Raw genomic sequence first — 12,688 nt, forward strand, 5'->3', positions numbered from 1 at the left:
AAAGAATTGATTCTGAGGTTAAATGGAGGCTTATTTCCCCAAATGTTTCTCAGACTGATTTCTTAGAAAAGTTACTCACACTGATTTCTTAGAAAAAAAAGAAAAGTAAAAAAATCCCTCAGACTATAAGGGATTTACTTTATGTGAAATATTTTAATATGATGTGAGTCATGGTCTTAATCAAAAGGTGGTACTAAGTAGTTGTCTAACTTGCCATGCTTTTATTGGGTGGCTATATTATTTTTGATGGGTCAAGTATCCACAGCCAAGAAATGATTCAGATGAGAAAATGGCAGCAAAGACAAGCACACTGACCTGGCTTCAAAATCCATTTTTCCTCTAGGCAAAAGGAACAGTTATACAGAGAGGCTTTTTGTTGGCTACAGAGGCAGCTATATACTAGGTTACTACGAAAGATTGCTAGATAACTGAGACCAAAAAAAAAAAAAAAGTAGCTCTGTCCCAGTGGATAAAGCACTGACCTGGAAGCCAAAAACTTTGGGCTTGTTTATTTTACTTAATTATCTCATCATCTTCCCCCCAAAAGGGTTTACAGCTCCTGGTATTTTACTGCTTGCTCTTTCCTGAGCAGTCTTTACCTCTGAATAGTTCATGAGTTACTTAAGCCTCTGATTAATACTCAAGTCACTGCACCATCAGGTATGACACTAACGCATACATTTGTTTCTTCCTATAAACTGTAAGCTCCCAGAAAAAGGTGTAAGATTTAGTTTTAGATAAAATTCTTTTTTAAAAAAAGATTTTATTTGTTTGAGACAGAGGGAGAGAAAGACAGCATGAGTAGGGGGCAGGGCAGAGGGAGAGGGAGAAACAGACTCCCCCGCTGAGCAGGGAGCCCGATGAGGGGCTCGATCCCAGGACCCCAAGATCATGACCTGAGCCAAAGGCAGACACTTAACTGACTGAGCCACCCAGGCACCCCAAGTTTTAGATACAATTCTAAGTATAAAGCAGAAATATGGTTATTAAAACTATCCGTTACCTCTTCTACCAGATAAACGTCATTATAATGGAAAAACACTGCTGCAGTAATCCAGCCAAAAGACAAGACTCTAATCAGGGTGGTAGCGGTGGTGGTAGTAAATAACGGTCAAATTCTGGATATACACTGTAGATAGAGCAAACAGGATTTCCAGACAGATTGAACATAGGGTCTAAGAGAAGAATCAAGCATAGCTCCAAATTTTTTAGCATGAGCAACTCTAGGATGGAACTGCCATCAACTGATATGGGGAAGGATGCAGGTGCAACAGGAGGGTAGATCAGGAGTTCAGCTTAGGATATATTAAATTTGAGAGGCCTATTTGACTTTTTTTTTTTTTTAAAGATTTTATTTATTTATTTGACAGAGAGCTAGAGAGCACAAGTAGGCAGAGTGGAAGGGAGAAGCAGGCTCCCTGCTAAGCAGGGAGCCTGATGTGGGGCTCGATCCCAGCACCCTGGGACCATGACCTGAGCCGAAGGCAGATGCTTAACGACTGAGCCACCCAGGTGCCCCTTGACTTTCAAATATAACTATTAAGTACACAGCTGGATTCAGGAATCTGGACTTGTAAAGAGTGTCTGAGCAGATTTAAATGTGGGATGGTTCTCTAAAGCCAGAAAATACTTAAGTATGAAAAACAACCAAATACTGACCCCTCATTCTCACTCAGTTCCTTCTGAGTTTTATTATCTTGGAATATAAACTCTACCATGAGACAAATATGGGGCCCTGTTTGTGGACCTGTCTCTCCAGAAAGAACAGTTTCACACTAAACAGGTGCTTAAGGGACATCGCCAGCACAAGAATACTCTTTAGGGAAGTTTCTCAGTTTGGGGGTCCCTGGCTCATTCTGGTAGTATAAATTCGAGACCTAAAATCTAGAAGTTAAGGCTTCTCAGGTGATTTAGACGACATGAGAATCTGAAAATGGATAAAGGGAAAGAATCAAATAAGCACTTATTCTTCCTTTGCTATACAAACTATTTTAGGGTAACCAAATAGTTAACGAGGAAAAACTCACAAGGCATCATGCTAATAAATGTAGGATGATTAATACAATCACCATTTTTCAACCTCTAATAAAATGATAGAGTTAGGGAAAAAGACCATCAGTCATACTAAAAACATTAGAAAAAAAGGGTGGTGAACATTTTACAATGTATGTACAAGGCTGTACCACATGAACTCAACCCTAACATCATAACTAAACAACCATAAGCAAATACAGGACAACTGTATTAGTTTGCTAGGGCTACCATAACGAAGTACCATAGACTGGATGGCTTTAACAGAAATTTTTCTCACAGTTCTGGAAGCTAGAGGTCTAAAATCAAGGGACCATCAGGATTGGTTTCCTCTGAGTTTTTTCTCTTTGGGTTTTAGATGGCTTCCTTCTCATGGATCTTCATACGGTCTCTGGAGGCACCCATCCTGATGTCTTTTTCTGAATCCAAATTTCCTCTGCCTATAAGGACACCACTTAAGACTGGATAAAGGCCTACCAAACAGCCTCATTCTAACTTAAGCCCCTCTTTAAAAGCTTTATCTCCAAACACAGTCACATTCTGAGATACTGGGAATTAGCGCTTCAACATATTAATTTGCAAGGACACATTTCAGCCCATAACAACAAACAAACACTACGCACCTCCTCATATAATGCAATTAAAAGTATTCAGCACCATCTATATTCTTTAAAAAAAAAAATTAACCGGAATCAAATCAAGCAAGCCGCTAAATCCAAGAACCATTTTCTTTACTAAATGAAGAATAAGGGAACATGTTAAATGACACCATAAGCATACAACTGGCCATATACACAATGTGAAAAATTCTACAAATGACTTGTTTTTTTTTTTTTCAACAAACAAATGAATTTTTAAGAGGGAGGAGAAACTTAAGAGCTATATCAGTCAAATGCAATGTGTAGACCGTGTTTCAATCCTGATTCAAAGAAATCAACTCTAAAAAATATGTTTTTGATACAAATGGGGAAAATTACACATTAGGTATTGGATGATACTAAAAAATGGTTAACCTTGTGGACGTGATAATATAACGCTGTTATTTTTTTTAAAGGTCCTCAGGCTAGAGATAAATACTGTAACTTTCATTATTCACAGGCAAAACTATATAATGTAGAAACAAATGATATAATGTAGGAAAAAGAAAAATGAAAGAATAATAGCTATTGAAGCTGGCTGATGAATACATGAGGATTCCTTATGCCATTCTCTCTACTTCTGTGTATGTTTGAAATTTTTTATAAATTAAATTTTTAGATGAGACTTTTCTCTGTGTTCTGCTCAGAGACTAGGCCAATATAGACTTCGGTCTAATCTCTCTGTGTCAGCAGACAATGTTTTTTTTCTTATCTACTGTTATACTGAGAATGTTGCCCTTTCTAAGTCCTGGCTTTACAGGGATTTTTCTGTTGCCAACTCCCTGCCCTCATGTGTACCCAAGGATTCTGGTCTCCTGGATGAGTAGGAGTATTAAAAACAAAATAAAAGAAACAACAAGCCCCTAGGTCAGTGAGCCTAGGCGACCTCACCCTAGGAGCAAGGACAGTTTCTGTCACGTGTCTACTTTCCAAGCTCTCCCCACCTGTGTTCTTTTTGGTTCCTCTGCTTTCTTTTACTTTGTTACAATTTCATCTATGAATCTACATGATACATAGTCAAATATTTCTAGACAAGTTCTAGGTATCTGTAGCATAGGTTTTCAGGTTATCACAACTGGTAGCCTTTCCTTCAGTTAACTACTCCAAGAAAAACTACTTATTCCTGTTATTTAGCAATGTCACTCAGAGTTATAGTCATGATTCTTAGAATTTGTTCTGAAAACTTGAAAATCCTGAAAGGAAGGTGAGGGAAGAGGATTAAGGTGGATTGAAGGCAAAAGCTTGTTTGCCAGTTTTTTTCAAAAGGACAGAATGGAGGGGAGCCTGGGTGGCGCAGTCAGTTTTGCGTCTGGCTCTTGATTTCAGCTCATGTCATATTCCCAGGGTCCTGGGATCAAGCCCCACATTGGCTTCTGTGATCTGCTTGTCCTTCTCCGTCGCCCTTTGCCCCTCCCCAACTCGTGCACCTGCTCTTTCTCTAATCTTTAAAAAAAATAAGAAGGGTAGAATGGAATTTCTCTAACAGACTAAGGAAGAAATGTGGAGAAAGGAAGACATTTCATTCTATACACTCTATAAACAATAAGCAAATAAATGTGCGGCCTCAAAAATTCTAGGCCAGAAATTATGGTTCTAGTCACCAAAATTTTACTTTATGAAAATCTGAAACATTTTAATTCTCTACACTGAAAGAAGAGTCTGTTGAAAATGCAAAACCAATCATTACTCTCCTGCTTCCTTCAGAGGCTTCCTAGTGCTCTGCTGACCAGGCTGCTGCCTATGCTCTGGCCCGTCTGCCCTATAGTCCAGCGTCCAGCCTTTTCCAGATCCTCCACTCTACTGCCTCCCTCCTCCTCCTCTGATCATTGGATCCCTGGAAAGCTTACCTGTAGCCTCTAGGGAGTACCTCCATATCCTTCAAGTCTCAGCTTAAATACCCCTTTCTGAAGGGGTGGGGATAATAAACTATTATTTTCCACTGAAGACCTTTCTAGTTCGCCCTCAGAACATTCATCACACTTTTAATTACTTGTTCCATGTCAATCTTCCTTGCTGAGTTGCAAGCTCTTTGACAGTTCAATCTACTATAGTGCTGACACAGTGTGGGGCACCAATCAGTTGACTGAGTAAGCAAGTAAGCAGAGGCAAGACCAAAAAAAAAAAAAAAAATCACTTCCTTACTTTGCTTAAAGTCAAGGCACAATTTATTGGCATCACCAGGGAACTCTCGCAAACACCACCAAAGGAAGCTGGTCTCAGCCTCATAAAGCTGTTATAGAGATTGACGTTTTAGAGGCTCCATCTTAGAAGACTGTCTGAGTTGCATGACATCATATGTGGTTTGAGGACTGTGTGTTACTGGATGTATTCAAATTATTTATAAACCTCTATGGAGCAATCCATCAGAAAACTAGACTTTTTCTCTTTTTAATTAGCAAAGGGCCAGAAAGAGATACGTTCTTTATATTTTTAAACTAAAATCTCTGTATATACAACATGAAGTCAAAGCGTTGATATTATTTTAAATACTAGCTAGTATTTTTTGAGGACAGTACTTATTAAACGACATTAGCTCCTTTAATCATCAGGACATTCCTGTGAAGTTAGAATTGTTAACTTCATTTTATAGATAAGGAAACTGAGGCCTAGAGAACTTAAGTAACTTCCTAAACTATTCTCACCACTTTGTGAGGACAAAGTTCTTAATTTCTTGAGTCTTACGAGTTATAAGGATAAGAGGAGTGAAGTGGATTGAAGCCCTCACAGACAGTTTAAAGTTGGGATGGGGGTGCAAAGTGCTCTCTGTTAAGCTATTTACTGGAACAGAGAAGGCAAAAACATCACTGGCTGTCCACCCCCACCCCCCCTCCTGCTGGCATCTTAGATGACTACAGTTAAGAAGGGCAGAAGGTAAGGCATGGAAGCGGTAACTAGTTACAACAAACATCAAGATCTATTTTCAGTCTTGATCAACTTTTGGGTGGCATCGGAAGCACTCTCCTTTAACCCTTCTAACAATAAAACAGGGTCCAATAAGTCAACAGAGCCTACAAAAACTGCACACACTCCTAGCTTACCATCTGGATATTGGTACTTTTTTGCTTTTAACATTTGCATTTTTGCATACTTTACATCACGACATACCTAATGGACCATCATTTATTCTCCCATTTACCACTGTCTGGCAAGCAAATGCTTGTCTACGCAGAACCTGCTGTTCTACACAGACAATCCTTCATCATGGATCGCTCTGAAATTCAGTGATGCTCTGACCTAAGAAGACAAGGCCTATGATAATCCTAAAACAGCCATGCTGCATAGTTGTTCTTTCTGTCCTCCCCTTCCCTGAGGCCCTCAGAGGCTACTGAAGAATGTACGGGTTAGCTTGCCTTCTTTAAGTCTTTCTGCACCTGTGATACACTAATTTATCCCACATTCTGAGCAGTTACGCATGATTCAGTACCTCTAACATCCATAATTTCTCAACAAAATGTTTAATGATGATCAGTAAGATTTCCTAATGAAACTGATTCGATTTATGACATTTCTTTTAAGAATACCAGTATTTAAGAAAGCAGCAGTGGCACTTTTGCCCTCATACAAAATCTTGAAAGGGATTCCCAAATATCAACTTGACAAAAGAAAAGAAGAGCTTAAATATTTCACTATTTGCAGAACCCCTGAAGCATAAATTGAATACTCTGAATACAAAACATAGTATTCACTCAACTACTACCTATCAAGCCTTTGAAATTAATGTTACATCACAATTCCTTTTAATAATCAATCTTCCTTTGTTCCACAGTATTTCAGAGATTTCAGTTTAGGAATGAATCACAGGAAGGCCTGACTAGACTTGGTGTGAAACAAAGTAAAAAAATTACCGTGGTCACTCTTCTGCCCACCGACTCAGATCTATGGTGGCAGAGCTTGCTGATACACAAAGCGCTCAATCTGGTTTCCCTATCTCTAGCAGGCTTCCACCAACTGGTTCCCTTTTCTCTCTTCGGTTCTTCAGAGGGGGGATCATGCACCACCCTTTATCACCTATCCATTTCCCTGGGAGAGAAACTGACAGGACCCATGAAAACAGGTACAAACTGCAATTGCTGCCAAATACTATAACAGGCTTCTTTGCATTTCAGCTCTGCAAATGCTCTGTGGCAGCCACCACAAACCCCCTACATTCCCACCTGTGCATTTGCTGAAATTTGCGTCGAACACAGAAAGTGAAAGAACATCCAGGAGTTTCAGAGCAGTATCTGAGAGGTTGAGAGGGATGTCTTCCCAGTCTGCTAGTTGGTAAAGGACCTACCCACCTGAGGGAATTGACTGAAGGGCAGAAAGAAGCCTCTTAGTCTGTACTCATCAGGCAGTCTGTGTCAATAGGCAAGGGTGGCATAGGGAATGAAGGTGCTAATGCAGAGAAACTCTTCTTAGCAGAGGACAATCTGTGTCCTAAGGTCACCTCCTCCTAGTTTTTGTGTTTTATGAGTTTTTTGTTTTGTTTTGCTTTATGTCGTGTTTTCATTTTACTCTACATCTTCATAGGAACTTAATAAAAATGAGAAAAAACTACACTGGAGGCTGCTATTCAGATACCACTTTTGAACTGGGAAACTTTTGTACAACTTGTTAAAAGATTAATAATTTTATGCATCTTCCAGTGTTAAGTTTTCGGCATGTTTACTTCTTATCTATATATAATTTATATAAGTAAGGTAAAAAGCTGCAAAACTTAGGAAAACACTATTTCTAGAAAAGGAAATGCAAATGGCTAGCAATCATATGGAACGTGTTCAATTTCACCCAAATCAGGAAAGTTAAAATTAAAATAAGATACCATTTCACGACCATTACATTGGGGAAAATTTAAATGTCTGACAATATCCCATGTAAAAACGGTATGAAGCAACATCAAGAGTCTCATAAACTTCCACGGGGAAGTACAACTAGGCACAAGCATTTTGGAAAGCAACTTAGCAAAATTTGGTAAGAGAGAATGTTTATCTACTGATTTTCAGTTTTACATCTAGGTTCTTATGTACATAAAAAATATATAGGAACATCCCATGTTAGCAACACTTTACAATAGATTTGACAAATTTTTGTTCATTGATACAATTTAATACTGTATAGCAATAAAAGCAAACTAAAGGTACATGTATCTACAAAAATTCCTAAATTACGTTAAATAAGGAAAAAAGGCTACAGAAATATACTTGTTAAAGAATGACACAACATAGTAACAGTCACAAAAAAACTTTCAAGGCATGTGCAACAATGTTCTATCTTCTTTACAGATAGATGCTGAGGTAGCCTAAGTTTAAAAACATGAATGGGAATAAAAGACACCAAGTTTAGGATAATGGTAACCACTGAGGAGGAGCCTAAGAGGGCTTAAATCTTACCATTTAAAAAATCAGAAAAAAAAATAAAATGTTAATTTTTATATGACTAAGTAATGAGAACATGAGGGTTCACTGTATTGTTTATTTGAAATGTGTTATTTTTCTAAACTTCAAATTTTTTATTAATAACATGGAAATCAAATACTTTGCATTCTGTATCATAAGCATTTCTCAATGTTAAATATCTAAAACATTTATTTTGCTTTCAAGAGTACATAAATCAATATTAGAATTGCATTTGAGCCTTATGCACAGTGCTATATATACAATGAGGAGAAAAGGGGCTACAACCATAACCTTTGGGTCAAAGTGATTACCTTTGCTAGTGCTTCTCATGTGTTGTGTATCTGAAATATCTAAATATTTTTTAAAAGAACAGATGCTCAATAAACAAACAAACAGATGCTCAAGCCTTATCCTAAACCTGCTTGCATCAGAATCATTGCATTGAGAACCACATACACTAAGGCTGAAAACCACTGATCTATCAAAATGGCACAAAGAGAAAAATGAGCAACCTTGATTGATTTAGACAAGTCACATGGTTGAAATGGTGAAGGTAACAGATTTGCCAATGACACGCAGACAGTTCTATGTCTCCTGTGCACTGTACAAGCAAAACATAAAGTATGAAAAAATAAGTAACTGAGAAGGCATGTATAATAATACCATACCATCTAACACCATAAGGGGGAAGAAAAACATAGTGGTTCAAATGAAATGGATTATTCGTAAATAAAGTGTTCTTGCATGTTAGTAACTAAATTAGACAAGAAAAAAAACAGGACATCACAGGACTGCAAGAGAGTGAAGCTGGGTTATTTATTTCTGCAGCTCCTTCCCTGCCTGATCACAGAAAGGCCAGAGCTGTAGCTAGACAGCCTTTTCCACATAGCTACCCTCTTTGTGTTTAGTCATGGTTCCCTTCTTATATCCATTCAGGCCTACACACGATAATGGCTCTCACTGCTGCTAGTCCTGGGACGCTTCACCATCCACTGTTCATTTCTTTTAATGCAGGCATTTCAAGTTAAACTCTTTCAACTTAAACTCTTCTCCATTACCCTATTTGAGACTGCAATCTATTTTCTACTAGAACAGTAACTGATATAATTACAAAGCATGAAGACACTGTGCCTGAGTATCTGATTAATAAATTTATTTCATAGATCTAATGTTGTAAGCTGATACACCCTGCTATTATCCAGTGTTCTAGTTGATGCACATGATTCAGAAAAAAATATGTATTTAAGGTATGCCTTGTGCCTTTGAGGAAAAAAATCTAGGTGGAGAACAAGTTCAAGGACAAAGTAAATGAAATAATAAAAAACACAGAAAGTAACCAACACATAGAACTACTGGGTAAACTAAAAACAAGAATTAGGGAGTCAGGGAAAGCTTTGTGGAAAACAGTGGTATTACAGCCGGTCTTAGAGGATAGAGAGGATTTAGAGAGCATTGGTCAAGTAGAGTGGAGAGAAATGGGTACTCTGAGCAAGGAAAATAATATAAGCCAAAACACTAAGTTGGGAAAGGATATGGCTGTTCGGTGAGCAAACAATATAATGCCCGACTAGGAGAGTGAAAGCTTTATTTAGGACTATACGGCCTTAGCTGGGTTTAAGTCAGACAAGTGTAGCTATATAAATATTTATTATACAACTTATATATTCTCCTAAAGACAAGTAGTCTGAGAAAGAATAGTTGCTGCCTTAAAACCAAAAATTCAAAGAGAAGATGGCCAGAAAAATATACCTCAGTTTTCATTTCTATCTCTATTAAATAAACTTTAAGTAAACAGTCCTCAGTTTACTCATTGTATCATTGGCCCACCTGTCTATACTAGTCATTAAAAGCTGGCTACACTGGTGTTCATACTCCAAGTCTGGCCCCGTGGATAGATTTGTTAATAGGCTTCTAAATAGGACAAGCAATTCTCATTCAGAGTAACTCTCATGCTTATCTCAGCAATTTTATGAAGGATGTTTTGAAGCGGCTTTAAAAATGTGTGCTAATGATCTACTGATTGTTTCTAAAGTTTTCCAGCTATCAAACCATCAGTGAATTAATCAGGTAGAGAGATTATAGAATTTGAGGTCAATTCTATTAATACAACCATCCCTAATACTTCTGCTTGCTACAGAGATTTATCAGGATAAAAAAATGCAACGGATCTGATTTCTTTAGCTAGCTTTTCTAAAAGATTTGCCAATGAAGTCATTTCCTTAAGTTTTTTCAAAATCTAAGAAAGCAATGAAACACCTTGTTAATTAAGTGCTTAATGTTTACAGTACCAAGAATACTTAGTTTTCATCAATAAGATTCTATTTTTATACACTATCATATACTAGGGTGAAAACAAGATTTTTTTTTGAAGATTTTATTTATTTGAGAGAGAGAGAAAGAGAGAGAGATGGCACAAGCGCTCTCCTGCAGGGTGCAGGGGGAGGGGCAGAAACAGAATCTTGCAAACTGTGCTCACGGGTCCCATCATGGGGCTCCATCTCAAGACCCCTGAGATCATGACCTGAGCGGAAACCAAGAGTCAGATGCTTAACCGACTGAGCCACTCAGGTGCCCCAAAACAAGATATTTTAATGTGGGTATTTTTATGTCCCCATTTTATTGTGGACTACTATAAATTGTTAGGGTACAATACAAATTATTAGTTTCAAAATATTTAACAAACATGCAAACGTACACATAGAAATAAATATATCTATGTACAAATATACACACAGACACAAAACTTTAGCCTTCAGGTGGGCACTGTCCCCTTCAGAGTAGTCACTCTGGAAGGATGCAAAGTTATTCTAACAATGTCGCCATTATTTAAAACTATTTCTAAATCACCCTTTTGAAATTGCTTTCATAGCTTCAAAAATCTTTTAAACATCCTTAATAATGGTAAAATCTTAAAGGTAGAAATGAGTTTCACAATCACGTAGACATCATTTTATCAAGGTAAGTTTAGTAAATAAAATACAGGTTCAAACTCAATTATACAGTTTTTTTTTTTAATTAAAAAATACAAACAAAAACCAGTACTTATAAAAGTGATCCTAAAAGCATGTTTTTGTTACTTATAAATTGACTAGAAATTTCAAAAGATTCAAAATAATTGTAACTAGCAGCAGTACTTTTGGAAGTGTTTAACTACTTGGAATGACCACTCTCAAAAAATAATTAACAGCATGTTTGGGAGAGGGGCAGGGTTTCACGACTCTATGGTCACACTTTGCAGGCACAGGGCATCTTTTTTCCATGTAGTTAACAATATTTACTTCATTAATTCTCCAAATATCCCTTATGAGAGAAAGGCCAGATTATCATTCTTTTTTTCAGGTGGCTGAATGATGAGTAAGGAAAGAATTGTGTTTATTTCACGAGTCAATAATTAAGTCTAGGCAATAATGCCCTAACATTTGTGCTATGTAGTGAGCAAAATTTAAATAAAATGTTTTAGCTTTATACTGCCTGATAAAAAGGCATTAAATGAGGTAGGTGTGTCATGAAATATTACAGAGATCTATTAAAATGATTATTAATTCACTGCATAGCTGCCTGAAAGAATTCTTGCTTGATGTAATGACAGCTACTTATTAAAGAGGCTGGTGTCTACCTTAAAATACACTCATAAGCATCCTACTGGAATCTATTTTATCAAAAAAAAAGGATGTCTGGTTTTTTAAATACTTGATTTTAGAAGAAAAAATATCTTCACTTTGAAAAACCAAATATATAAATGAAAGAGGAAGAAATATGGGCAGTAAAAGATCTATCAGCAAACTCACGTAAGAGCAAACCCTAGGGAAACTGGTGAACTTTTGTTGCTTCTGGAGAGTTAAAAAAAGTACAAGGACATAAATGCACATGATTACAAGTTAAATTTCATTGAAATTATTGAAATGCCTGTTCTCTGAAATGTTTAATTCTTCTGTTGAGAAAAGAAAACTTGCTGCTCAATATTCTAGAATACCTATGCGCCTACTTCTTCCATTCTACTTATTCATTAAATAAATATTTAAGGCTCCCAGTGGCACCATATTTATATAGGATATTAAAGATTTGACAGACCAAAGACAAATTTAGTCCTTACAACTACTCTGGTGATCCTATTCAACAACTGAAACTCTAACAGGACTCCAGCTGGTCATAAGGGTTAACTTGCTTTAAGTGAACACACTCCTTGCTTGTTGATTTAAGGCCCTTGATCTGCAATAGAACGAATTTGCTTTCTTTGGGATCTGCAGACTACTGGCCTTGGGAATAAGAGACTAGAACTTTCCCAGGCCACAGAGGCCAGCAAGGATGCTTGAAGCCACCTTGAACATTCTGATTAGCCCAGCAATCTTTTAGCAAAATGTTTTTTTTTCATCTTAAGGTCACTCAAATGACTTTATTGATCTCCCTTTGTGCATCTGTAAACCTTGCCCTCCACTGCAGAAAGAACAGGGTACTCTTGTACAACCACCCCTGGGTACCAAGGAACCAGATCTTCTCGCACAACCTCCAAGTACCAAGATAACTCTGTAGCTGGTATCACCAAGTCTGGAAGTAATCAAGAAACGTCACAGAGACACTGTACTCCCTTAATTGATTAAACCCCTTTAAAAATCTCTGGGCCAGGCAGAAACTTAGGGGGAG

At 37.3% G+C, this 12,688-nt stretch overlaps 1 protein-coding gene across 3 annotated transcripts in view; it reads right to left on the reverse strand.

Moving 5' to 3' along the window:
* RNF180 (ring finger protein 180) overlaps positions 1-12,688 on the reverse strand; it is a 190,945-nt gene that overhangs the window by 176,791 nt on the left and 1,466 nt on the right. The gene's annotated exons all lie outside the window — the stretch shown is intronic.

The sequence above is a fragment of the Halichoerus grypus genome, chromosome 2, assembly GCF_964656455.1.
Source record: "Halichoerus grypus chromosome 2, mHalGry1.hap1.1, whole genome shotgun sequence".
Classification (NCBI taxonomy): Eukaryota; Metazoa; Chordata; class Mammalia; order Carnivora; family Phocidae; genus Halichoerus; species Halichoerus grypus.